Genomic DNA, 26,640 nt, shown 5'->3' with positions numbered 1-26,640 from the left:
TGTCACTCCTCTCCTGTCACTACCTCTGGCTGCAGGTGTGGTGTCACTCCTCTCCTGTCACTACCTCTGGCTGCAGCTGTTCCATCACTCCTCTCCTGTCGCTACGTCTGGCTGCAGGTGTGCCATCACTCCTCTACTCTCACTAACTCTGGCTGCAGCTGTGCTGTCACTCCTCTCCTGTCGCTACCTCTGGCTGCAGGTGTGCTGTCACTCCTCTACTGTCACTACCTTTGGCTGCAGCTGTGCCATCACGCCTCTTCTGTCACTACCTCTGGCTGCAGCTGTGCTGTCACTCCTCTCCTGTCACTACCTCTGGCTGCAGGTGTGCTGTCACTCCTCTACTGTCACTAACTCTGGCTGCAGCTGTGCCATCACAACTCTCCTGTCACTACCTCTGGCTGAAGGTGTGCTGTCACTCCTCTCCTCACTACCACTGGCTGCTGCTGTGCTGTCACTTCTGTCCTGTCACTACCTCTGGCTGCAGGTGTGCTTTCACTCCTCTCCCGTCACTACCTCTGGCTGAAGGTGTGCTGTCACTCCTCTCCTGTCACTACCTCTGGCTGCAGCTGTGCTGTCACTCCTCTCTTCTCACTACCTCTGGCTGCAGGTGTGCTGTCACTTCTCTCCTGTCATTACCTCTGGCTGCAGCTGTGCCATCACTCCTGTCACTACCTCTGGCAGCAGGTGAGCTGTCACTCCTCTCCTGTCACTACCTCTGGCTGCAAGTGAGCAGTCACTCCTCTCCTGTCACTACCTCTGGCTGCAGCTGTGCTGTCACTTCTCTCTTGTCACTACCTCTGGCTGCAGGTGTGCTGTTACTCCTCTACTGTCACTACCTCTGGCTGCAGCTGTGCCATCACGCCTCTCCTGTCACTACCTCTGGCTGCAGCTGTGCCATCACTCCTGTCCTGTCACTACCTCTGGCTGCAGGTGTGCTGTCACTCCTCTCCTGTCACTACCTCTGGCTGCAGCTGTGCCATTGCTCCTGTCACTACCTCTGGCAACAGGTGAGCAGTCACTCCTCTCCTGTCACTAACTCTGGCTGCAGCTGTGCCATCACGCCTCTCCTGTCACTACCTCTGGCTGCAGCTGTGCTGTCACTCCTCTCCTGTCAGTACCTCTGGCTGCAGCTGTGCTGTCACTCCTCTCCTGTCACTACCTCTGGCTGCAGCTGTGCCATCACTCCTGTCACTACCTCTGGCTGCAGGTGAGCAGTCACTCCTCTCCTGTCACTACCTCTGGCTGCAGGTGTGCTGTCACTCCTCTCCTGTCACTACCTCTGGCTGAATGTATGCCGTCACTCCTCTCCTCTCACTACCTCTGGCTGCAGCTGTGCTGTCACTCCTCTCCTGTCACTACCTCTGGCTGCAGGTGTGCCATCACTCCTCTCCTGTCACTACCTCTGGCTGAAGGTGTGCTGTCACTCCTCTCCTCTCACTACCTCTGGCTGCAGCTGTGCTGTCACTCCTCTCCTGTCACTACCTCTGGCTGCAGGTGTGCTGTCACTCCTCTCCTGTCACTACCTCTGGCTGCAGCTGTGCTGTCACTCCTCTCCTCTCACTACCTCTGGCTGCAGCTGTGCTGTCACTCCTCTCCTCTCACTACCTCTGGCTGCAGCTGTGCCATCACTCGTGTCACTACCTCTGGCTGCAGGTGAGCAGTCACTCCTCTCCTGTCACTACCTCTGGCTGCAGGTGTGCTGTCACTCCTCTACTGTCACTTCCTCTGGCTGCAGCTGTGCTGTCACTCCTCTCCTGTCACTACCTCTGGCTGAAGGTGTGCTGTCACTCCTCTCCTCTCACTACCTCTGGCTGCAGCTGTGCTGTCACTCCTCTCCTGTCACTACCTCTGGCTGCAGGTGTGCTGTCACTCCTCTCCTGTCACTACCTCTGGCTGAAGGTGTGCTGTCTCTCCTCTCACTACCTCTGGCTGCAGCTGTGCCGTCACTCCTCTCCTGTCACTACCTATGGCTGCAGGTGTGCTGTCACTCCTCTACTGTCACTACCTATGGCTACAGCTTTGCAGTCACTTCTCTCCTGTCACTACCTCTGGCTGCAGGTGTGGTGTCACTCCTCTCCTGTCACTACCTCTGGCTGCAGCTGTTCCATCACTCCTCTCCTGTCACTACGTCTGGCTGCAGGTGTGCCATCACTCCTCTCCTGTCAGTACCTCTGGCTGCAGGTAAGCCGTCACTCCTCTCCTCTCACTACCTCTGGCTGAAGGTGTGGTGTCACTCCTCTCCTGTCACTACCTCTGGCTGCAGCTGTTCCATCACTCCTCTCCTGTCACTACGTCTGGCTGCAGGTGTGCCATCACTCCTCTCCTGTCAGTACCTCTGGCTGCAGGTGTGCCGTCACTCCTCTCCTGTCAGTACCTCTGGCTGCAGGTGAGCCGTCACTCCTCTCCTCTCACTACCTCTGGCTGAAGGTGTGCTGTCTCTCCTCTCCTGGCACTACCTCTGGCTGCAGCAGTGCTGTCACTCCTCTCCTATCTACCTCTGGCTGCAGGTGTGCTGTCAAGCCTCTCCTGTCACTACCTCTGGCTGCAGGTGTGCTATCACTCCTTTTCCTGTCACTACCTCTGGCTGCAGCTGTGCTGTCACTCCTGTCCTGTCATTACCTCTGGCTGCAGGTGAGCCGTCACTCCTCTCCTGTGACTACATCTGGCTGCAGTTGTACTGTCACTGCTCTCCTGTCACTACCTCTGGCTGCAGCTGTGCCGTCACTCCTCTCCTGTCACTACCTCTGGCTACAACTGTGCTGTCACTCCTCTCCTGTCACTACCTCTGGCTGAAGGTGTGCTGTCACTCCTCTCCTGTCACTACCTCTGGCTGCAGGTGTGCTGTCACTCCTCTACTGTCACTTCCTCTGGCTGCAGCTGTGCTGTCACTCCTCTCCTGTCACTACCTCTGGCTGAAGGTGTGCTGTCACTCCTCTCCTCTCACTACCTCTGGCTGCAGCTGTGCTGTCACTCCTCTCCTGTCACTACCTCTGGCTGCAGGTGTGCTGTCACTCCTCTCCTGTCACTACCTCTGGCTGAAGGTGTGCTGTCACCCCTCTCCTGTCACTACCTCTGGCTGCAGCTGTGCCATCACTCCTGTCACTACCTCTGGCTGCAGGTGAGCAGTCACTCCTCTCCTGTCACTACCTCTGGCTGCAGGTGTGCTGTCACTCCTCTACTGTCACTTCCTCTGGCTGCAGCTGTGCTGTCACTCCTCTCCTGTCACTACCTCTGGCTGAAGGTGTGCTGTCACTCCTCTCCTCTCACTACCTCTGGCTGCAGGTGTGCTGTCACTCCTCTACTGTCACTACCTCTGGCTGCAGGTGTGCTTTCACTCCTCTCCCGTCACTACCTCTGGCTGAAGGTGTGCTGTCACTCCTCTCCTGTCACTACCTCTGGCTGCAGCTGTGCTGTCACTCCTCTCTTCTCACTACCTCTGGCTGCAGGTGTGCTGTCACTCCTCTCCTGTCATTACCTCTGGCTGCAGCTGTGCCATCACTCCTGTCACTACCTCTGGCAGCAGGTGAGCTGTCACTCCTCTCCTGTCACTACCTCTGGCTGCAAGTGAGCAGTCACTCCTCTCCTGTCACTACCTCTGGCTGCAGCTGTGCTGTCACTTCTCTCTTGTCACTACCTCTGGCTGCAGGTGTGCTGTTACTCCTCTACTGTCACTACCTCTGGCTGCAGCTGTGCCATCACGCCTCTCCTGTCACTACCTCTGGCTGCAGCTGTGCCATCACTCCTGTCCTGTCACTACCTCTGGCTGCAGGTGTGCTGTCACTCCTCTCCTGTCACTACCTCTGGCTGCAGCTGTGCCATTGCTCCTGTCACTACCTCTGGCAACAGGTGAGCAGTCACTCCTCTCCTGTCACTAACTCTGGCTGCAGCTGTGCCATCACGCCTCTCCTGTCACTACCTCTGGCTGCAGCTGTGCTGTCACTCCTCTCCTGTCAGTACCTCTGGCTGCAGCTGTGCTGTCACTCCTCTCCTGTCACTACCTCTGGCTGCAGCTGTGCCATCACTCCTGTCACTACCTCTGGCTGCAGGTGAGCAGTCACTCCTCTCCTGTCACTACCTCTGGCTGCAGGTGTGCTGTCACTCCTCTCCTGTCACTACCTCTGGCTGAAGGTATGCCGTCACTCCTCTCCTCTCACTACCTCTGGCTGCAGCTGTGCTGTCACTCCTCTCCTGTCACTACCTCTGGCTGCAGGTGTGCTGTTACTCCTCTCCTGTCACTACCTCTGGCTGAAGGTGTGCTGTCACTCCTCTCCTCTCACTACCTCTGGCTGCAGCTGTGCTGTCACTCCTCTCCTGTCACTACCTCTGGCTGCAGGTGTGCTGTCACTCCTCTCCTGTCACTACCTCTGGCTGCAGCTGTGCTGTCACTCCTCTCCTCTCACTACCTCTGGCTGCAGCTGTGCTGTCACTCCTCTCCTCTCACTACCTCTGGCTGCAGCTGTGCCATCACTCCTGTCACTACCTCTGGCTGCAGGTGAGCAGTCACTCCTCTCCTGTCACTACCTCTGGCTGCAGGTGTGCTGTCACTCCTCTACTGTCACTTCCTCTGGCTGCAGCTGTGCTGTCACTCCTCTCCTGTCACTACCTCTGGCTGAAGGTGTGCTGTCACTCCTCTCCTCTCACTACCTCTGGCTGCAGCTGTGCTGTCACTCCTCTCCTGTCACTACCTCTGGCTGCAGGTGTGCTGTCACTCCTCTCCTGTCACTACCTCTGGCTGAAGGTGTGCTGTCTCTCCTCTCACTACCTCTGGCTGCAGCTGTGCCGTCACTCCTCTCCTGTCACTACCTATGGCTGCAGGTGTGCTGTCACTCCTCTCCTGTCACTACCTATGGCTACAGCTTTGCAGTCACTCCTCTCCTGTCACTACCTATGGCTGCAGCTGTGCTGTCACTCCTCTCCTGTCACTACCTCTGGCTGCAGGTGTGGTGTCACTCCTCTCCTGTCACTACCTCTGGCTGCAGCTGTTCCATCACTCCTCTCCTGTCACTACGTCTGGCTGCAGGTGTGCCATCACTCCTCTCCTGTCAGTACCTCTGGCTGCAGGTAAGCCGTCACTCCTCTCCTCTCACTACCTCTGGCTGAAGGTGTGGTGTCACTCCTCTCCTGTCACTACCTCTGGCTGCAGCTGTTCCATCACTCCTCTCCTGTCAGTACCTCTGGCTGCAGGTGTGCCGTCACTCCTCTCCTGTCAGTACCTCTGGCTGCAGGTGAGCCGTCACTCCTCTCCTCTCACTACCTCTGGCTGAAGGTGTGCTGTCTCTCCTCTCCTGGCACTACCTCTGGCTGCAGCTGTGCTGTCACTCCTCTCCTATCTACCTCTGGCTGCAGGTGTGCTGTCAAGCCTCTCCTGTCACTACCTCTGGCTGCAGGTGTGCTATCACTCCTTTTCCTGTCACTACCTCTGGCTGCAGCTGTGCTGTCACTCCTGTCCTGTCATTACCTCTGGCTGCAGGTGAGCCGTCACTCCTCTCCTGTGACTACATCTGGCTGCAGTTGTACTGTCACTGCTCTTCTGTCACTACCTCTGGCTGCAGCTGTGCCGTCACTCCTCTCCTGTCACTACCTCTGGCTACAACTGTGCTGTCACTCCTCTCCTGTCACTACCTCTGGCTGAAGGTGTGCTGTCACTCCTCTCCTGTCACTACCTCTGGCTGCAGCTGTGCCATCACTCCTGTCACTACCTCTGGCTGCAGGTGAGCAGTCACTCCTCTCCTGTCACTACCTCTGGCTGCAGGTGTGCTGTCACTCCTCTACTGTCACTTCCTCTGGCTGCAGCTGTGCTGTCACTCCTCTCCTGTCACTACCTCTGGCTGAAGGTGTGCTGTCACTCCTCTCCTCTCACTACCTCTGGCTGCAGCTGTGCTGTCACTCCTCTCCTGTCACTACCTCTGGCTGCAGGTGTGCTGTCACTCCTCTCCTGTCACTACCTCTGGCTGAAGGTGTGCTGTCTCTCCTCTCACTACCTCTGGCTGCAGCTGTGCCGTCACTCCTCTCCTGTCACTACCTATGGCTGCAGCTGTGCTGTCACTCCTCAGCTGTCACTACCTATGGCTGCAGCTGTGCTGTCACTCCTCTCCTGTCACTACCTCTGGCTGCAGGTGTGGTGTCACTCCTCTCCTGTCACTACCTTTGGCTGCAGCTGTTCCATCACTCCTCTCCTGTCACTACGTCTGGCTGCAGGTGTGCCATCACTCCTCTCCTGTCAGTACCTCTGGCTGCAGGTGTGCCGTCACTCCTCTCCTGTCAGTACCTCTGGCTGCAGGTGAGCCGTCACTCCTCTCCTCTCACTACCTCTGGCTGAAGGTGTGCTGTCTCTCCTCTCCTGGCACTACCTCTGGCTGCAGCTGTGCTGTCACTCCTCTCCTATCTACCTCTGGCTGCAGGTGTGCTGTCAAGCCTCACCTGTCACTACCTCTGGCTGCAGGTGTGCTATCACTCCTTTTCCTGTCACTACCTCTGGCTGCAGCTGTGCTGTCACTCCTGTCCTGTCATTACCTCTGGCTGCAGGTGAGCCGTCACTCCTCTACTGTCACTACCTCTGGCTGCAGCTGTGCCGTCACTCCTCTCCTGTCACTTCCTCTGGCTGAAGGTGTGCTGTCACTCCTCTCCTCTCACTACCTCTGGCTGCAGCTGTGCTGTCACTCCTCTCCTGTCACTACCTCTGGCTGCAGCTGTGCTGTCACTCCTCTCCTGTCGCTACCTCTGGCTGCAGGTGTGCTGTCACTCCTCTACTGTCACTACCTCTGGCTGCAGGTGTGCTGTCACTCCTCTCCTGTCACTACCTCTGGCTGCAGCTGTGCTGTCACTCCTCTCCTCTCACTACCTCTGGCTGCAGCTGTGCTGTCACTCCTCTCCTCTCACTACCTCTGGCTGCAGCTGTGCCATCACTCCTGTCACTACCTCTGGCTGCAGGTGAGCAGTCACTCCTCTCCTGTCACTACCTCTGGCTGCAGGTGTGCTGTCACTCCTCTACTGTCACTTCCTCTGGCTGCAGCTGTGCTGTCACTCCTCTCCTGTCACTACCTCTGGCTGAAGGTGTGCTGTCACTCCTCTCCTCTTACTACCTCTGGCTGCAGCTGTGCTGTCACTCCTCTCCTGTCACTACCTCTGGCTGCAGGTGTGCTGTCACTCCTCTCCTGTCACTACCTCTGGCTGAAGGTGTGCTGTCTCTCCTCTCACTACCTCTGGCTGCAGCTGTGCCGTCACTCCTCCCCTGTCACTACCTATGGCTGCAGGTGTGCTGTCACTCCTCTCCTGTCACTACCTCTGGCTACAGCTTTGCAGTCACTCCTCTCCTCTCACTACCTATGGCTGCAGCTGTGCTGTCACTCCTCTCCTGTCACTACCTCTGGCTGCAGTTGTGCCATCACTCCTGTCACTACCTCTGGCTGCAGGTGAGCAGTCACTCCTCCCCTGTCACTACCTCTGGCTGCAGGTGTGCTGTCACTCCTCTACTGTCACTTCCTCTGGCTGCAGCTGTGCTGTCACTCCTCTCCTGTCACTACCTCTGGCTGAAGGTGTGCTGTCACTCCTCTCCTCTTACTACCTCTGGCTGCAGCTGTGCTGTCACTCCTCTCCTGTCACTACCTCTGGCTGCAGGTGTGCTGTCACTCCTCTCCTGTCACTACCTCTGGCTGAAGGTGTGCTGTCTCTCCTCTCACTACCTCTGGCTGCAGCTGTGCCGTCACTCCTCTCCTGTCACTACCTATGGCTGCAGGTGTACTGTCACTCCTCTCCTGTCACTTCCTCTGGCTGCAGCTGTTCCATCACTCCTCTCCTGTCACTACGTCTGGCTGCAGGTGTGCCATCACTCCTCTCCTGTCAGTACCTCTGGCTGCAGGTGAGCCGTCACTCCTCTCCTCTCATTACCTCTGGCTGAAGGTGTGGTGTCACTCCTCTCCTGTCACTACCTCTGGCTGCAGCTGTTCCAACACTCCTCTCCTGTCACTACGTCTGGCTGCAGGTGTGCCATCACTCCTCTCCAGTCAGTACCTCTGGCTGCAGGTGTGCCGTCACTCCTCTCCTGTCAGTACCTCTGGCTGCAGGTGAGCCGTCACTCCTCTCCTCTCACTACCTCTGGCTGAAGGTGTGCTGTCTCTCCTCTCCTGGCACTACCTCTGGCTGCAGCTGTGCTGTCACTCCTCTCCTATCTACCTCTGGCTGCAGGTGTGCTGTCAAGCCTCTCCTGTCACTACCTCTGGCTGCAGGTGTGCTATCACTCCTTTTCCTGTCACTACCTCTGGCTGCAGCTGTGCTGTCACTCCTGTCCTGTCATTACCTCTGGCTGCAGGTGAGCCGTCACTCCTCTCCTGTGACTACATCTGGCTGCAGTTGTACTGTCACTGCTCTCCTGTCACTACCTCTGGCTGCAGCTGTGCCGTCACTCCTCTCCTGTCACTACCTCTGGCTACAACTGTGCTGTCACTCCTCTCCTGTCACTACCTCTGGCTGAAGGTGTGCTGTCACTCCTCTCCTGTCACTACCTCTGGCTGCAGCTGTGCCATCACTCCTGTCACTACCTCTGGCTGCAGGTGAGCAGTCACTCCTCTCCTGTCACTACCTCTGGCTGCAGGTGTGCTGTCACTCCTCTACTGTCACTTCCTCTGGCTGCAGCTGTGCTGTCACTCCTCTCCTGTCACTACCTCTGGCTGAAGGTGTGCTGTCACTCCTCTCCTCTCACTACCTCTGGCTGCAGCTGTGCTGTCACTCCTCTCCTGTCACTACCTCTGGCTGCAGGTGTGCTGTCACTCCTCTCCTGTCACTACCTCTGGCTGAAGGTGTGCTGTCTCTCCTCTCACTACCTCTGGCTGCAGCTGTGCTGTCACTCCTCTCCTGTCACTACCTATGGCTGCAGCTGTGCTGTCACTCCTCTCCTGTCACTACCTATGGCTGCAGGTGTGGTGTCACTCCTCTCCTGTCACTACCTCTGGCTGCAGCTGTTCCATCACTCCTCTCCTGTCGCTACGTCTGGCTGCAGGTGTGCCATCACTCCTCTACTCTCACTACCTCTGGCTGCAGCTGTGCTGTCACTCCTCTCCTGTCGCTACCTCTGGCTGCAGGTGTGCTGTCACTCCTCTCCTGTCGCTACCTCTGGCTGCAGGTGTGCTGTCACTCCTCTACTGTCACTACCTTTGGCTGCAGCTGTGCCATCACGCCTCTTCTGTCACTACCTCTGGCTGCAGCTGTGCTGTCACTCCTCTACTGTCACTAACTCTGGCTGCAGCTGTGCCATCACAACTCTCCTGTCACTACCTCTGGCTGAAGGTGTGCTGTCACTCCTCTCCTCACTACCACTGGCTGCTGCTGTGCTGTCACTTCTCTCCTGTCACTACCTCTGGCTGCAGGTGTGCTGTCACTCCTCTCCCGTCACTACCTCTGGCTGAAGGTGTGCTGTCACTCCTCTCCTGTCACTACCTCTGGCTGCAGCTGTGCTGTCACTCCTCTCTTCTCACTACCTCTGGCTGCAGGTGTGCTGTCACTCCTCTCCTGTCATTACCTCTGGCTGCAGCTGTGCCATCACTCCTGTCACTACCTCTGGCAGCAGGTGAGCTGTCACTCCTCTCCTGTCACTACCTCTGGCTGCAAGTGAGCAGTCACTCCTCTCCTGTCACTACCTCTGGCTGCAGCTGTGCTGTCACTTCTCTCTTGTCACTACCTCTGGCTGCAGGTGTGCTGTTACTCCTCTACTGTCACTACCTCTGGCTGCAGCTGTGCCATCACGCCTCTCCTGTCACTACCTCTGGCTGCAGCTGTGCCATCACTCCTGTCCTGTCACTACCTCTGGCTGCAGGTGTGCTGTCACTCCTCTCCTGTCACTACCTCTGGCTGCAGCTGTGCCATTGCTCCTGTCACTACCTCTGGCAACAGGTGAGCAGTCACTCCTCTCCTGTCACTAACTCTGGCTGCAGCTGTGCCATCACGCCTCTCCTGTCACTACCTCTGGCTGCAGCTGTGCTGTCACTCCTCTCCTGTCACTACCTCTGGCTGCAGCTGTGCCATCACTCCTGTCACTACCTCTGGCTGCAGGTGAGCAGTCACTCCTCTCCTGTCACTACCTCTGGCTGCAGGTGTGCTGTCACTCCTCTCCTGTCACTACCTCTGGCTGAAGGTATGCCGTCACTCCTCTCCTCTCACTACCTCTGGCTGCAGCTGTGCTGTCACTCCTCTCCTGTCACTACCTCTGGCTGCAGGTGTGCTGTCACTCCTCTCCTGTCACTACCTCTGGCTGAAGGTGTGCTGTCACTCCTCTCCTCTCACTACCTCTGGCTGCAGCTGTGCTGTCACTCCTCTCCTGTCACTACCTCTTGCTGCAGGTGTGCTGTCACTCCTCTCCTGTCACTACCTCTGGCTGCAGCTGTGCTGTCACTCCTCTCCTCTCACTACCTCTGGCTGCAGCTGTGCTGTCACTCCTCTCCTCTCACTACCTCTGGCTGCAGCTGTGCCATCACTCCTGTCACTACCTCTGGCTGCAGGTGAGCAGTCACTCCTCTCCTGTCACTACCTCTGGCTGAAGGTGTGCTGTCACTCCTCTCCTCTCACTACCTCTGGCTGCAGCTGTGATGTCACTCCTCTCCTGTCACTACCTCTGGCTGCAGGTGTGCTGTCACTCCTCTCCTGTCACTACCTCTGGCTGAAGGTGTGCTGTCTCTCCTCTCACTACCTCTGGCTGCAGCTGTGCCGTCACTCCTCTCCTGTCACTACCTATGGCTGCAGGTGTGCTGTCACTCCTCTCCTGTCACTACCTATGGCTACAGCTTTGCAGTCACTCCTCTCCTGTCACTACCTATGGCTGCAGCTGTGCTGTCACTCCTCTCCTGTCACTACCTCTGGCTGCAGGTGTGGTGTCACTCCTCTCCTGTCACTACCTCTGGCTGCAGCTGTTCCATCACTCCTCTCCTGTCACTACGTCTCGCTGCAGGTGTGCCATCACTCCTCTCCTGTCAGTACCTCTGGCTGCAGGTAAGCCGTCACTCCTCTCCTCTCACTACCTCTGGCTGAAGGTGTGGTGTCACTCCTCTCCTGTCACTACCTCTGGCTGCAGCTGTTCCATCACTCCTCTCCTGTCACTACGACTGGCTGCAGGTGTGCCATCACTCCTCTCCTGTCAGTACCTCTGGCTGCAGGTGTGCCGTCACTCCTCTCCTGTCAGTACCTCTGGCTGCAGGTGAGCCGTCACTCCTCTCCTGTCAGTACCTCTGGCTGAAGGTGTGCTGTCTCTCCTCTCCTGGCACTACCTCTGGCTGCAGCTGTGCTGTCACTCCTCTCCTATCTACCTCTGGCTGCAGGTGTGCTGTCAAGCCTCTCCTGTCACTACCTCTGGCTGCAGGTGTGCTATCACTCCTTTTCCTGTCACTACCTCTGGCTGCAGCTGTGCTGTCACTCCTGTCCTGTCATTACCTCTGGCTGCAGGTGAGCCGTCACTCCTCTCCTGTGACTACATCTGGCTGCAGTTGTACTGTCACTGCTCTCCTGTCACTACCTCTGGCTGCAGCTGTGCCGTCACTCCTCTCCTGTCACTACCTCTGGCTACAACTGTGCTGTCAATCCTCTCCTGTCACTACCTCTGGCTGAAGGTGTGCTGTCACTCCTCTCCTGTCACTACCTCTGGCTGCAGCTGTGCCATCACTCCTGTCACTACCTCTGGCTGCAGGTGAGCAGTCACTCCTTTCCTGTCACTACCTCTGGCTGCAGGTGTGCTGTCACTCCTCTACTGTCACTTCCTCTGACTGCAGCTGTGCTGTCACTCCTCTCCTGTCACTACCTCTGGCTGAAGGTGTGCTGTCACTCCTCTCCTCTCACTACCTCTGGCTGCAGCTGTGCTGTCACTCCTCTCCTGTCACTACCTCTGGCTGCAGGTGTGCTGTCACTCCTCTCCTGTCACTACCTCTGGCTGAAGGTGTGCTGTCTCTCCTCTCACTACCTCTGGCTGCAGCTGTGCCGTCACTCCTCTCCTGTCACTACCTATGGCTGCAGCTGTGCTGTCACTCCTCTCCTGTCACTACCTATGGCTGCAGCTGTGCTGTCACTCCTCTCCTGTCACTACCTCTGGCTGCAGGTGTGCCATCACTCCTCTCCTGTCAGTACCTCTGGCTGCAGCTGTGCTGTCACTCCTCTCCTGTCACTACCTCTGGCTGAAGGTGTGCTGTCACTCCTCTCCTCTTACTACCTCTGGCTGCAGCTGTGCTGTCACTCCTCTCCTGTCACTACCTCTGGCTGCAGGTGTGCTGTCATTCCTCTCCTGTCACTACCTCTGGCTGAAGGTGTGCTGTCTCTCCTCTCACTACCTCTGGCTGCAGCTGTGCCGTCACTCCTCTCCTGTCACTACCTATGGCTGCAGGTGTGCTGTCACTCCTCTCCTGTCACTACCTCTGGCTACAGCTTTGCAGTCACTCCTCTCCTGTCACTACCTATGGCTGCAGCTGTGCTGTCACTCCTCTCCTGTCACTACCTTTGGCTGCAGGTGTGCTGTCACTCCTCTACTGTCACTTCCTCTGGCTGCAGCTGTGCTGTCACTCCTCTCCTGTCACTACCTCTGGCTGAAGGTGTGCTGTCACTCCTCTCCTCTTACTACCTCTGGCTGCAGCTGTGCTGTCACTCCTCTCCTGTCACTACCTCTGGCTGCAGGTGTGCTGTCACTCCTCTCCTGTCACTACCTCTGGCTGAAGGTGTGCTGTCTCTCCTCTCACTACCTCTGGCTGCAGCTGTGCCGTCACTCCTCTCCTGTCACTACCTATGGCTGCAGGTGTGCTGTCACTCCTCTCCTGTCACTACCTCTGGCTGCAGCTGTTCCAACACTCCTCTCCTGTCACTACGTCTGGCTGCAGGTGTGCCATCACTCCTCTCCTGTCAGTACCTCTGGCTGCAGGTGTGCCGTCACTCCTCTCCTGTCAGTACCTCTGGCTGCAGGTGAGCCGTCACTCCTCTCCTCTCACTACCTCTGGCTGAAGGTGTGCTGTCTCTCCTCTCCTGGCACTACCTCTCGCTGCAGCTGTGCTGTCACTCCTCTCCTATCTACCTCTGGCTGCAGGTGTGCTGTCAAGCCTCTCCTGTCACTACCTCTGGCTGCAGGTGTGCTATCACTCCTTTTCCTGTCACTACCTCTGGCTGCAGCTGTGCTGTCACTCCTGTCCTGTCATTACCTCTGGCTGCAGGTGAGCCGTCACTCCTCTCCTGTGACTACATCTGGCTGCAGTTGTACTGTCACTGCTCTCCTGTCACTACCTCTGGCTGCAGCTGTGCCGTCACTCCTCTCCTGTCACTACCTCTGGCTACAACTGTGCTGTCACTCCTCTCCTGTCACTACCTCTGGCTGAAGGTGTGCTGTCACTCCTCTCCTGTCACTACCTCTGGCTGCAGCTGTGCCATCACTCCTGTCACTACCTCTGGCTGCAGGTGAGCAGTCACTCCTCTCCTGTCACTACCTCTGGCTGCAGGTGTGCTGTCACTCCTCTACTGTCACTTCCTCTGGCTGCAGCTGTGCTGTCACTCCTCTCCTGTCACTACCTCTGGCTGAAGGTGTGCTGTCACTCCTCTCCTCTTACTACCTCTGGCTGCAGCTGTGCTGTCACTCCTCTCCTGTCACTACCTCTGGCTGCAGGTGTGCTGTCACTCCTCTCCTGTCACTACCTCTGGCTGAAGGTGTGCTGTCTCTCCTCTCACTACCTCTGGCTGCAGCTGTGCCGTCACTCCTCTCCTGTCACTACCTATGGCTGCAGGTGTGCTGTCACTCCTCTCCTGTCACTACCTCTGGCTGCAGCTGTTCCATCACTCCTCTCCTGTCACTACGTCTGGCTGCAGGTGTGCCATCACTCCTCTCCTGTCAGTACCTCTGGCTGCAGGTGAGCCGTCACTCCTCTCCTCTCATTACCTCTGGCTGAAGGTGTGGTGTCACTCCTCTCCTGTCACTACCTCTGGCTGCAGCTGTTCCAACACTCCTCTCCTGTCACTATGTCTGGCTGCAGGTGTGCCATCACTCCTCTCCTGTCAGTACCTCTGGCTGCAGGTGTGCCGTCACTCCTCTCCTGTCAGTACCTCTAGCTGCAGGTGAGCCGTCACTCCTCTCCTCTCACTACCTCTGGCTGAAGGTGTGCTGTCTCTCCTCTCCTGGCACTACCTCTGGCTGCAGCTGTGCTGTCACTCCTCTCCTATCTACCTCTGGCTGCAGGTGTGCTGTCAAGCCTCTCCTGTCACTACCTCTTGCTGCAGGTGTGCTATCACTCCTTTTCCTGTCACTACCTCTGGCTGCAGCTGTGCTGTCACTCCTGTCCTGTCATTACCTCTGGCTGCAGGTGAGCCGTCACTCCTCTCCTGTGACTACATCTGGCTGCAGTTGTACTGTCACTGCTCTCCTGTCACTACCTCTGGCTGCAGCTGTGCCGTCACTCCTCTCCTGTCACTACCTCTGGCTACAACTGTGCTGTCACTCCTCTCCTGTCACTACCTCTGGCTGAAGGTGTGCTGTCACTCCTCTCCTGTCACTACCTCTGGCTGCAGCTGTGCCATCACTCCTGTCACTACCTCTGGCTGCAGGTAAACAGTCACTCCTCTCCTGTCACTACCTCTGGCTGCAGGTGTGCTGTCACTCCTCTACTGTCACTTCCTCTGGCTGCAGCTGTGCTGTCACTCCTCTCCTGTCTCTACCTCTGGCTGAAGGTGTGCTGTCACTCCTCTCCTCTCACTACCTCTGGCTGCAGCTGTGCTGTCACTCCTCTCCTGTCACTACCTCTGGCTGCAGGTGTGCTGTCACTCCTCTCCTGTCACTACCTCTGGCTGAAGGTGTGCTGTCTCTCCTCTCACTACCTCTGGCTGCAGCTGTGCCGTCACTCCTCTCCTGTCACTACCTATGGCTGCAGCTGTGCTGTCACTCCTCTCCTGTCACTACCTATGGCTGCAGCTGTGCTGTCACTCCTCTCCTGTCACTACCTATGGCTGCAGCTGTGCTGTCACTCCTCTCCTGTCACTACCTCTGGCTGCAGGTGTGGTGTCACTCCTCTCCTGTCACTACCTCTGGCTGCAGCTGTTCCATCACTCCTCTCCTGTCGCTACGTCTGGCTGCAGGTGTGCCATCACTCCTCTACTCTCACTACCTCTGGCTGCAGCTGTGCTGTCACTCCTCTCCCGTCGCTACCTCTGGCTGCAGGTGTGCTGTCACTCCTCTCCTGTCGCTACCTCTGGCTGCAGGTGTGCTGTCACTCCTCTACTGTCACTACCTTTGGCTGCAGCTGTGCCATCACGCCTCTTCTGTCACTACCTCTGGCTGCAGCTGTGCTGTCACTCCTCTACTGTCACTAACTCTGGCTGCAGCTGTGCCATCACAACTCTCCTGTCACTACCTCTGGCTGAAGGTGTGCTGTCACTCCTCTCCTCACTACCACTGGCTGCTGCTGTGCTGTAACTTCTCTCCTGTCACTACCTCTGGCTGCAGGTGTGCTGTCACTCCTCTCCCGTCACTACCTCTGGCTGAAGGTGTGCTGTCACTCCTCTCCTGTCACTACCTCTGGCTGCAGCTGTGCTGTCACTCCTCTCTTCTCACTACCTCTGGCTGCAGGTGTGCTGTCACTCCTCTCCTGTCATTACCTCTGGCTGCAGCTGTGCCATCACTCCTGTCACTACCTCTGGCTGCAAGTGAGCAGTCACTCCTCTCCTGTCACTACCTCTGGCTGCAGCTGTGCTGTCACTTCTCTCTTGTCACTACCTCTGGCTGCAGGTGTGCTGTTACTCCTCTACTGTCACTACCTCTGGCTGCAGCTGTGCCATCACGCCTCTCCTGTCACTACCTCTGGCTGCAGCTGTGCCATCACTCCTGTCCTGTCACTACCTCTGGCTGCAGGTGTGCTGTCACTCCTCTCCTGTCACTACCTCTGGCTGCAGCTGTGCCATCACTCCTGTCACTACCTCTGGCAACAGGTGAGCAGTCACTCCTCTCCTGTCACTAACTCTGGCTGCAGCTGTGCCATCACGCCTCTCCTGTCACTACCTCTGGCTGCAGCTGTGCTGTCACTCCTCTCCTGTCACTACCTCTGGCTGCAGCTGTGCCATCACTCCTGTCACTACCTCTGGCTGCAGGTGAGCAGTCACTCCTCTCCTGTCACTACCTCTGGCTGCAGGTGTGCTGTCACTCCTCTCCTGTCACTACCTCTGGCTGAAGGTATGCCGTCACTCCTCTCCTCTCACTACCTCTGGCTGCAGCTGTGCTGTCACTCCTCTCCTGGCACTACCTCTCGCTGCAGCTGTGCTGTCACTCCTCTCCTATCTACCTCTGGCTGCAGGTGTGCTATCACTCCTTTTCCTGTCACTACCTCTGGCTGCAGCTGTGCTGTCACTCCTGTCCTGTCATTACCTCTGGCTGCAGGTGAGCCGTCACTCCTCTCCTGTGACTACATCTGGCTGCAGTTGTACTGTCACTGCTCTCCTGTCACTACCTCTGGCTGCAGCTGTGCCGTCACTCCTCTCCTGTCACTACCTCTGGCTACAACTGTGCTGTCACTCCTCTCCTGTCACTACCTCTGGCTGAAGGTGTGCTGTCACTCCTCTCCTGTCACTACCTCTGGCTGCAGCTGTGCCATCACTCCTGTCACTACCTCTGGCTGCAGGTGAGCAGTCACTCCTCTCCTGTCACTACCTCTGGCTGCAGGTGTGCTGTCACTCCTCTACTGTCACTTCCTCTGGCTGCAGCTGTGCTGTCACTCCTCTCCTGTCACTACCTCTGGCTGAAGGTGTGCTGTCACTCCTCTCCTCTTACTACCTCTGGCTGCAGCTGTGCTGTCACTCCTCTCCTGTCACTACCTCTGGCTGCAGGTGTGCTGTCACTCCTCTCCTGTCACTACCTCTGGCTGAAGGTGTGCTGTCTCTCCTGTCACTACCTCTGGCTGCAGCTGTGCCGTCACTCCTCTCCTGTCACTACCTATGGCTGCAGGTGTGCTGTCACTCCTCTCCTGTCACTACCTCTGGCTGCAGCTGTTCCATCACTCCTCTCCTGTCACTACGTCTGGCTGCAGGTGTGCCATCACTCCTCTCCCGTCAGTACCTCTGGCTGCAGGTGAGCCGTCACTCCTCTCCTCTCATTACCTCTGGCTGAAGGTGTGGTGTCACTCCTCTCCTGTCACTACCTCTGGCTGCAGCTGTTCCAACACTCCTCTCCTGTCACTACGTCTGGCTGCAGGTGTGCCATCACTCCTCTCCTGTCAGTACCTCTGGCTGCAGGTGTGCCGTCACTCCTCTCCTGTCAGTACCTCTGGCTGCAGGTGAGCCGTCACTCCTCTCCTCTCACTACCTCTGGCTGAAGGTGTGCTGTCTCTCCTCTCCTGGCACTACCTCTGGCTGCAGCTGTGCTGTCACTCCTCTCCTGTCATTACCTCTGGCTGCAGGTGAGCCGTCACTCCTCTCCTGTGACTACATCTGGCTGCAGTTGTACTGTCACTGCTCTCCTGTCACTACCTCTGGCTGCAGCTGTGCCGTCACTCCTCTCCTGTCACTACCTCTGGCTACAACTGTGCTGTCACTCCTCTCCTGTCACTACCTCTGGCTGAAGGTGTGCTGTCACTCCTCTCCTGTCACTACCTCTGGCTGCAGCTGTGCCATCACTCCTGTCACTACCTCTGGCTGCAGGTGAGCAGTCACTCCTCTCCTGTCACTACCTCTGGCTGCAGGTGTGCTGTCACTCCTCTACTGTCACTTCCTCTGGCTGCAGCTGTGCTGTCACTCCTCTCCTGTCACTACCTCTGGCTGAAGGTGTGCTGTCACTCCTCTCCTCTCACTACCTCTGGCTGCAGCTGTGCTGTCACTCCTCTCCTGTCACTACCTCTGGCTGCAGGTGTGCTGTCACTCCTCTCCTGTCACTACCTCTGGCTGAAGGTGTGCTGTCTCTCCTCTCACTACCTCTGGCTGCAGCGGTGCCGTCACTCCTCTCCTGTCACTACCTATGGCTGCAGCTGTGCTGTCACTCCTCTCCTGTCACTACCTATGGCTGCAGCTGTGCTGTCACTTCTCTCCTGTCACTACCTCTGGCTGCAGGTGTGGTGTCACTCCTCTCCTGTCACTACCTCTGGCTGCAGCTGTTCCATCACTCCTCTCCTGTCGCTACGTCTGGCTGCAGGTGTGTCATCACTCCTCTACTCTCACTACCTCTGGCTGCAGCTGTGCTGTCACTCCTCTCCTGTCGCTACCTCTGGCTGCAGGTGTGCTGTCACTCCTCTCCTGTCGCTACCTCTGGCTGCAGGTGTGCTGTCACTCCTCTACTGTCACTACCTTTGGCTGCAGCTGTGCCATCACGCCTCTTCTGTCACTACCTCTGGCTGCAGCTGTGCTGTCTCTCCTCTACTGTCACTAACTCTGGCTGCAGCTGTGCCATCACAACTCTCCTGTCACTACCTCTGGCTGAAGGTGTGCTGTCACTCCTCTCCTCACTACCACTGGCTGCTGCTGTGCTGTCACTTCTCTCCTGTCACTACCTCTGGCTGCAGGTGTGCTGTCACTCCTCTCCCGTCACTACCTCTGGCTGAAGGTGTGCTGTCACTCCTCTCCTGTCACTACCTCTGGCTGCAGCTGTGCTGTCACTCCTCTCTTCTCACTACCTCTGGCTGCAGGTGAGCTGTCACTCCTCTCCTGTCACTACCTCTGGCTGCAAGTGAGCAGTCACTCCTCTCCTGTCACTACCTCTGGCTGCAGCTGTGCTGTCACTTCTCTCTTGTCACTACCTCTGGCTGCAGGTGTGCTGTTACTCCTCTACTGTCACTACCTCTGGCTGCAGCTGTGCCATCACGCCTCTCCTGTCACTACCTCTGGCTGCAGCTGTGCCATCACTCCTGTCCTGTCACTACCTCTGGCTGCAGGTGTGCTGTCACTCCTCTCCTGTCACTACCTCTGGCTGCAGCTGTGCCATTGCTCCTGTCACTACCTCTGGCAACAGGTGAGCAGTCACTCCTCTCCTGTCACTAACTCTGGCTGCAGCTGTGCCATCACGCCTCTCCTGTCACTACCTCTGGCTGCAGCTGTGCTGTCACTCCTCTCCTGTCACTACCTCTGGCTGCAGCTGTGCCATCACTCCTGTCACTACCTCTGGCTGCAGGTGAGCAGTCACTCCTCTCCTGTCACTACCTCTGGCTGCAGGTGTGCTGTCACTCCTCTCCTGTCACTACCTCTGGCTGAAGGTACGCCGTCACTCCTCTCCTCTCACTACCTCTGGCTGCAGCTGTGCTGTCACTCCTCTCCTGTCACTACCTCTGGCTGCAGGTGTGCTGTCACTCCTCTCCTGTCACTACCTCTGGCTGAAGGTGTGCTGTCACTCCTCTCCTCTCACTACCTCTGGCTGCAGCTGTGCTGTCACTCCTCTCCTGTCACTACCTCTGGCTGCAGGTGTGCTGTCACTCCTCTCCTGTCACTACCTCTGGCTGCAGCTGTGCTGTCACTCCTCTCCTCTCACTACCTCTGGCTGCAGCTGTGCTGTCACTCCTCTCCTCTCACTACCTCTGGCTGCAGCTGTGCCATCACTCCTGTCACTACCTCTGGCTGCAGGTGAGCAGTCACTCCTCTCCTGTCACTACCTCTGGCTGCAGGTGTGCTGTCACTCCTCTACTGTCACTTCCTCTGGCTGCAGCTGTGCTGTCACTCCTCTCCTGTCACTACCTCTGGCTGAAGGTGTGCTGTCACTCCTCTCCTCTCACTACCTCTGGCTGCAGCTGTGCTGTCACTCCTCTCCTTTCACTACCTCTGGCTGCAGGTGTGCTGTCACTCCTCTCCTGTCACTACCTCTGGCTGAAGGTGTGCTGTCTCTCCTCTCACTACCTCTGGCTGCAGCTGTGCCGTCACTCCTCTCCTGTCACTACCTATGGCTGCAGGTGTGCTGTCACTCCTCTCCTGTCACTACCTATGGCTACAGCTTTGCAGTCACTCCTCTCCTGTCACTACCTATGGCTGCAGCTGTGCTGTCACTCCTCTCCTGTCACTACCTCTGGCTGCAGGTGTGGTGTCACTCCTCTCCTGTCACTACCTCTGGCTGCAGCTGTTCCATCACTCCTCTCCTGTCACTACGTCTGGCTGCAGGTGTGCCATCACTCCTCTCCTGTCAGTACCTCTGGCTGCAGGTAAGCCGTCACTCCTCTCCTCTCACTACCTCTGGCTGAAGGTGTGGTGTCACTCCTCTCCTGTCACTACCTCTGGCTGCAGCTGTTCCATCACTCCTCTCCTGTCACTACGTCTGGCTGCAGGTGTGCCATCACTCCTCTCCTGTCAGTACCTCTGGCTGCAGGTGTGCCGTCACTCCTCTCCTGTCAGTACCTCTGGCTGCAGGTGAGCCGTCACTCCTCTCCTCTCACTACCTCTGGCTGAAGGTGTGCTGTCTCTCCTCTCCTGGCACTACCTCTGGCTGCAGCTGTGCTGTCACTCCTCTCCTATCTACCTCTGGCTGCAGGTGTGCTGTCAAGCCTCTCCTGTCACTACCTCTGGCTGCAGGTGTGCTATCACTCCTTTTCCTGTCACTACCTCTGGCTGCAGCTGTGCTGTCACTCCTCTCCTGTGACTACATCTGGCTGCAGTTGTACTGTCACTGCTCTCCTGTCACTACCTCTGGCTGCAGCTGTGCCGTCACTCCTCTCCTGTCACTACCTCTGGCTACAACTGTGCTGTCACTCCTCTCCTGTCACTACCTCTGGCTGAAGGTGTGCTGTCACTCCTCTCCTGTCACTACCTCTGGCTGCAGCTGTGCCATCACTCCTGTCACTACCTCTGGCTGCAGGTGAGCAGTCACTCCTCTCCTGTCACTACCTCTGGCTGCAGGTGTGCTGTCACTCCTCTACTGTCACTTCCTCTGGCTGCAGCTGTGCTGTCACTCCTCTCCTGTCACTACCTCTGGCTGAAGGTGTGCTGTCACTCCTCTCCTCTCACTACCTCTGGCTGCAGCTGTGCTGTCACTCCTCTCCTGTCACTACCTCTGGCTGCAGGTGTGCTGTCACTCCTCTCCTGTTACTACCTCTGACTGAAGGTGTGCTGTCTCTCCTCTCACTACCTCTGGCTGCAGCTGTGCCGTCACTCCTCTCCTGTCACTACCTATGGCTGCAGCTGTGCTGTCACTCCTCTCCTGTCACTACCTATGGCTGCAGCTGTGCTGTCACTCCTCTCCTGTCACTACCTCTGGCTGCAGGTGTGGTGTCACTCCTCTCCTGTCACTACCTTTGGCTGCAGCTGTTCCATCACTCCTCTCCTGTCACTACGTCTGGCTGCAGGTGTGCCATCACTCCTCTCCTGTCAGTACCTCTGGCTGCAGCTGTGCTGTCACTCCTCTCCTGTCACTACCTCTGGCTGAAGGTGTGCTGTCACTCCTCTCCTCTTACTACCTCTGGCTGCAGCTGTGCTGTCACTCCTCTCCTGTCACTACCTCTGGCTGCAGGTGTGCTGTCACTCCTCTCCTGTCACTACCTCTGGCTGAAGGTGTGCTTTCTCTCCTCTCACTACCTCTGGCTGCAGCTGTGCCGTCACTCTTCTCCTGTCACTACCTATGGCTGCAGCTGTGCTGTCACTCCTCTCCTGTCACTACCTCTGGCTGCAGGTGTGGTGTCACTCCTCTCCTGTCACTACCTTTGGCTGCAGCTGTTCCATCACTCCTCTCCTGTCACTACGTCTGGCTGCAGGTGTGCCATCACTCATCTCCTGTCACTACCTCTGGCTGCAGGTGTGCTGTCACTCCTCTCCTGTCACTACCTCTGGCTGAAGGTGTGCTGTCTCTCCTCTCACTACCTCTGGCTGCAGCTGTGCCGTCACTCCTCTCCTGTCACTACCTATGGCTGCAGGTGTGCTGTCACTCCTCTCCTGTCACTACCTCTGGCTGCAGCTGTGCCATCACTCCTGTCACTACCTCTGGCTGCAGGTGAGCAGTCACTCCTCTCCTGTCACTACCTCTGGCTGCAGGTGTGCTGTCACTCCTCTACTGTCACTACCTCTGGCTGCAGCTGTGCTGTCACTCCTCTCCTGTCACTACCTCTGGCTGCAGGTGAGCAGTCACTCCTCTCCTGTCACTACCTCTGGCTGCAGGTGTGCTGTCACTCCTCTCCTGTCACTACCTCTGGCTGCAGGTGTGCTGTCACTCCTCTCCTGTCACTACCTCTGGCTGAAGGTGTGCTGTCTCTCCTCTCACTACCTCTGGCTGCAGCTGTGCCGTCACTCCTCTCCTGTCACTACCTATGGCTGCAGGTGTGCTGTCACTCCTCTCCTGTCACTACCTCTGGCTGCAGCTGTTCCATCACTCCTCTCCTGTCACTACGTCTGGCTGCAGGTGTGCCATCACTCCTCTCCTGTCAGTACCTCTGGCTGCAGGTGTGCCGTCACTCCTCCGGTCAGTACCTCTGGCTGCAGGTGAGCCGTCACTCCTCTCCTCTCACTACCTCTGGCTGAAGGTGTGCTGTCTCTCCTCTCCTGGCACTACCTCTGGCTGCAGCTGTGCTGTCACTCCTCTCCTATCTACCTCTGGCTGCAGGTGTTCTGTCAAGCCTCTCCTGTCACTACCTCTGGCTGCAGGTGTGCTATCACTCCTTTTCCTGTCACTACCTCTGGCTGCAGCTGTGCTGTCACTCTTGTCCTGTCATTACCTCTGGCTGCAGGTGAGCCGTCACTCCTCTCCTGTGACTACATCTGGCTGCAGTTGTACTGTCACTGCTCTCCTGTCACTACCTCTGGCTGCAGCTGTGCCGTCACTCCTCTCCTGTCACTACCTCTGGCTACAACTGTGCTGTCACTCCTCTCCTGTCACTACCTCTGGCTGAAGGTGTGCTGTCACTCCTCTCCTGTCACTACCTCTGGCTGCAGCTGTGCCATCACTCCTGTCACTACCTCTGGCTGCAGGTGAGCAGTCACTCCTCTCCTGTCACTACCTCTGGCTGCAGGTGTGCTGTCACTCCTCTACTGTCACTTCCTCTGGCTGCAGCTGTGCTGTCACTCCTCTACTGTCACTACCTCTGGCTGAAGGTGTGCTGTCACTCCTCTCCTGTCACTACCTCTGGCTGCAGGTGTGGTGTCACTCCTCTCCTGTCACTACCTCTGGCTGAAGGTGTGCTGTCTCTCCTCTCACTACCTCTGGCTGCAGCTGTGCCGTCACTCCTCTCCTGTCACTACCTATGGCTGCAGCTCTGCTGTCACTCCTCTCCTGTCACTACCTATGGCTGCAGCTGTGCTGTCACTCCTCTCCTGTCACTACCTCTGGCTGCAGGTGTGGTGTCACTCCTCTCCTGTCACTATGTCTGGCTGCAGGTGTGCCATCACTCCTCTACTCTCACTACCTCTGGCTGCAGCTGTGCTGTCACTCCTCTCCTGTCACTACCTCTGGCAGCAGCTGTTCCATCACTCCTCTCCTGTCGCTATGTCTGGCTGCAGGTGTGCCATCACTCCTCTACTCTCACTACCTCTGGCTGCAGCTGTGCTGTCACTCCTCTCCTGTCGCTACCTCTGGCTGCAGGTGTGCTGTCACTCCTCTCCTGTCGCTACCTCTGGTTGCAGGTGTGCTGTCACTCCTGTACTGTCACTACCTTTGGCTGCAGCTGTGCCATCACGCCTCTTCTGTCACTACCTCTGGCTGCAGCTGTGCTGTCACTCCTCTACTGTCACTAACTCTGGCTGCAGCTGTGCCATCACAACTCTCCTGTCACTACCTCTGGCTGAAGGTGTGCTGTCACTCCTCTCCTCACTACCACTGGCTGCTGCTGTGCTGTCACTTCTCTCCTGTCACTACCTCTGGCTGCAGGTGTGCTGTCACTCCTCTCCCGTCACTACCTCTGGCTGAAGGTGTGCTGTCACTCCTCTCCTGTCACTACCTCTGGCTGCAGCTGTGCTGTCACTCCTCTCTTCTCACTACCTCTGGCTGCAGGTGTGCTGTCACTCCTCTCCTGTCATTACCTCTGGCTGCAGCTGTGCCATCACTCCTGTCACTACCTCTGGCAGCAGGTGAGCTGTCACTCCTCTCCTGTCACTACCTCTGGCAGCAAGTGAGCAGTCACTCCTCTCCTGTCACTACCTCTGGCTGCAGCTGTGCTGTCACTTCTCTCTTGTCACTACCTCTGGCTGCAGGTGTGCTGTTACTCCTCTACTGTCACTACCTCTGGCTGCAGCTGTGCCATCACGCCTCTCCTGTCACTACCTCTGGCTGCAGCTGTGCCATCACTCCTGTCCTGTCACTACCTCTGGCTGCAGGTGTGCTGTCACTCCTCTCCTGTCACTACCTCTGGCTGCAGCTGTGCCATTGCTCCTGTCACTACCTCTGGCAACAGGTGAGCAGTCACTCCTCTCCTGTCACTAACTCTGGCTGCAGCTGTGCCATCACGCCTCTCCTGTCACTACCTCTGGCTGAAGGTATGCCGTCACTCCTCTCCTCTCACTACCTCTGGCTGCAGCTGTGCTGTCACTCCTCTCCTGTCACTACCTCTGGCTGCAGGTGTGCTGTCACTCCTCTCCTGTCACTACCTCTGGCTGAAGGTGTGCTGTCACTCCTCTCCTCTCACTACCTCTGGCTGTAGCTGTGCTGTCACTCCTCTCCTGTCACTACCTCTGGCTGCAGGTGTGCTGTCACTCCTCTCCTGTCACTACCTCTGGCTGCAGCTGTGCTGTCACTCCTCTCACTACCTCTGGCTGCAGCTGTGCTGTCACTCCTCTCCTCTCACTACCTCTGGCTGCAGCTGTGCCATCACTCCTGTCACTACCTCTGGCTGCAGGTGAGCAGTCACTCCTCTCCTGTCACTACCTCTGGCTGCAGGTGTGCTGTCACTCCTCTACTGTCATTTCCTCTGGCTGCAGCTGTGCTGTCACTCCTCTCCTGTCACTACCTCTGGCTGAAGGTGTGCTGTCACTCCTCTCCTCTCACTACCTCTGGCTGCAGCTGTGCTGTCACTCCTCTCCTGTCACTACCTCTGGCTGCAGGTGTGCTGTCACTCCTCTCCTGTCACTACCTCTGGCTGAAGGTGTGCTGTCTCTCCTCTCACTACCTCTGGCTGCAGCTGTGCCGTCACTCCTCTCCTGTCACTACCTATGGCTGCAGGTGTGCTGTCACTCCTCTCCTGTCACTACCTATGGCTACAGCTTTGCAGTCACTCCTCTCCTGTCACTACCTATGGCTGCAGCTGTGCTGTCACTCTTCTCCTGTCACTACCTCTGGCTGCAGGTGTGGTGTCACTCCTCTCCTGTCACTACCTCTGGCTGCAGCTGTTCCATCACTCCTCTCCTGTCACTACGTCTGGCTGCAGGTGTGCCATCACTCCTCTCCTGTCAGTACCTCTGGCTGCAGGTAAGCCGTCACTCCTCTCCTCTCACTACCTCTGGCTGAAGGTGTGGTGTCACTCCTCTCCTGTCACTACCTCTGGCTGCAGCTGTTCCATCACTCCTCTCCTGTCACTACGTCTGGCTGCAGGTGTGCCATCACTCCTCTCCTGTCAGTACCTCTGGCTGCAGGTGTGCCGTCACTCCTCTCCTGTCAGTACCTCTGGCTGCAGGTGAGCCGTCACTCCTCTCCTCTCACTACCTCTGGCTGAAGGTGTGCTGTCTCTCCTCTCCTGGCACTACCTCTGGCTGCAGCTGTGCTGTCACTCCTCTCCTATCTACCTCTGGCTGCAGGTGTGCTGTCAAGCCTCTCCTGTCACTACCTCTGGCTGCAGGTGTGCTATCACTCCTTTTCCTGTCACTACCTCTGGCTGCAGCTGTGCTGTCACTCCTGTCCTGTCATTACCTCTGGCTGCAGGTGAGCCGTCACTCCTCTCCTGTGACTACATCTGGCTGCAGTTGTACTGTCACTGCTCTCCTGTCACTACCTCTGGCTGCAGCTGTGCCGTCACTCCTCTCCTGTCACTACCTCTGGCTACAACTGTGCTGTCACTCCTCTCCTGTCACTACCTCTGGCTGAAGGTGTGCTGTCACTCCTCTCCTGTCACTACCTCTGGCTGCAGCTGTGCTGTCACTCCTCTCCTGTCACTACCTCTGGCTGCAGGTGTGCTGTCACTCCTCTCACTACCTCTGGCTGCAGCTGTGCTGTCACTCCTCTCCTGTCACTACCTCTGGCTGCAGGTGTGCTGTCACTCCTCTCCTGTCACTACCTCTGGCTGAAGGTGTGCTGTCTCTCCTCTCACTACCTCTGGCTGCAGCTGTGCCGTCACTCCTCTCCTGTCACTACCTATGGCTGCAGCTGTGCTGTCACTCCTCTTCTGTCACTACCTATGGCTGCAGCTGTGCTGTCACTCCTCTCTTGTCACTACCTCTGGCTGCAGGTGTGGTGTCACTCCTCTCCTGTCAGTACCTCTGGCTGCAGCTGTTCCATCACTCCTCTCCTGTCACTACGTCTGGCTGCAGGTGTGCCATCACTCCTCTCCTGTCAGTACCTCTGGCTGCAGGTTTGCCGTCACTCCTCTCCTGTCAGTACCTCTGGCTGCAGGTGAGCCGTTACTCCTCTCCTCTCACTACCTCTGGCTGAAGGTGTGGTGTCACTCCTCTCCTGTCACTACCTCTGGCTGCACCTGTTCCATCACTCCTCTCCTGTCACTACGTCTGGCTGCAGGTGTGCCATCACTCCTCTCCTGTCAGTACCTCTGGCTGCAGGTGTGCCGTCACTCCTCTCCTGTCAGTACCTCTGGCTGCAGGTGAGCCGTCACTCCTCTCCTC

The sequence above is a fragment of the Hyperolius riggenbachi genome, chromosome 8, assembly GCF_040937935.1.
Source record: "Hyperolius riggenbachi isolate aHypRig1 chromosome 8, aHypRig1.pri, whole genome shotgun sequence".
NCBI lineage: Eukaryota > Metazoa > Chordata > Amphibia > Anura > Hyperoliidae > Hyperolius > Hyperolius riggenbachi.
Note: the sequence above shows the minus strand (reverse complement) of the source record.